We start from the raw sequence: 1632 nt of genomic DNA, 5'->3' as shown, positions 1-1632 counted from the left end.
ATGTAAACTTATTCCTAAGTATTTTATTATTTTTGTTGCAATGGTGAATGGGATTGTTTTCTTAATTTCACTTTCTGACTTTTCTTTGTTAGTGTATAGGGTGCAAAGGATTTCCATGTATTAATTTTATACTCTGCCACTCTGCTATACTCAATGATTAGGGCTAGTAATTTTCTGGTGTCATCTTTAGGGTTTTCTATGAAAGAATCATGTTACCTGCCAACAGGGAGAGTTTTACTACTTCTTTTCCAATCTGGATTCCTTTTACGTCTTTTTCTTCTCTGATTGCTATGGATAGGACTTTGTCTTAAATGACCATATTACTCAAAGCAATCTATAGATTCAATGCAATCCCTATCAAACTACTAATGGTATTCTTCACAGAACTAGAACAAATAACTTCAAAATTTGTATGGAAACACAAAAGCCCCAAAACAGTCAAAGCAATCTTAAGAAGAATGGAGTTGGAGGAATCAACTTCCCTGACTTCAGATCATATAAAGTTACAGGCATTAAGACACTATGGATTTGGGCTGCTATAACACAGTACCAGAGGCTGTGTGGCTTAGGAAAAGCAGAATCTTATTTCTCACAGTTCAGGAGGCTGGGAAGTCCAAAATCAACATCCTGGAAGATTCAGTGTCTGGTAAGAACCTACTTCTTCCTTGGTGGCCATCTTCTCTGTGTTTTCACATTGTGGAAAAGGTAAAAGAGCTTTCACTGGTGGCTCTTTTTTCAAGTCTTATTTTTAAATTTTTGGTCATAAAGTGCAACATGCAGAACTTCGCCAACCAGGGATCAAACTCACGCCCCTGCAGCGGATGCTAGAAGTCAAAATGCTGGACCAACAGGGAAGTCCACTGGTGGCTTTTATAAGATCACTGATTTTATTCATGAGGGCTCCACACTCATAACCTCGTCACCTCCGAGTGACCTACCTCCTAAGACCATCACTTTGGGGGCTAGGTTTCAACATTTGAGTTTGAGGGGACACAGACATGCGGATCATAGCACCTCAACATCACTGAGACTCAAGTTTCCTTGGTCTTGGTTGTTGAAGTGGTAGGAAGATTCCTGGACCAGCTTCCCCTTGGCTCCAGTTGCTGCCCTTGTCTCCAGGCTTAAACCTCCTCCTGCCCTACTGCCCCATCTCCCCTACCTTTTCCTCCAGAACTTTTGCACCCTATTGGCTGCTTCTTGGTCTCAGGTACACCTGCATCTGTATCCTTCTTGCATTACTCAGGTATTCATGCCCTTGGTGTCTGTAAAATATCCCCACTAATGTTCCCACCTCTCTGCATTGCTGCACTTCATTCCCTTATGCACGTGACAATCATTTATTCATTCATTCTTCATTCAACACATGCCTTGTTTATTTTTGTTTGTTTGCTTGGTCTATTTTTTCTTTTTTTTTTTCTTTTCTTTTTTTTTGTCTTAAAGAGGTTCTCCTGCCACTCTGCATATTCCCTTTTATATGGTGCAGGTTCTCAACATTTTATCCACAATTCTGAAATCCAACTTGTTCTGAGAATTGAGATTTCTTTGTTGATTGATTGGTTGAGATTGGTTTTACCTTCTTACCAGCAAAACTCTCCTGACCTAAATTTATTTAGGAGCAGAACCTAGCCTGAA

Source organism: Cervus canadensis, chromosome X (genome assembly GCF_019320065.1).
Source record: "Cervus canadensis isolate Bull #8, Minnesota chromosome X, ASM1932006v1, whole genome shotgun sequence".
Taxonomy (NCBI): domain Eukaryota; kingdom Metazoa; phylum Chordata; class Mammalia; order Artiodactyla; family Cervidae; genus Cervus; species Cervus canadensis.
The sequence above is the reverse complement of the archived record's forward strand: the minus strand, read 5'-3'. Positions refer to the sequence as shown.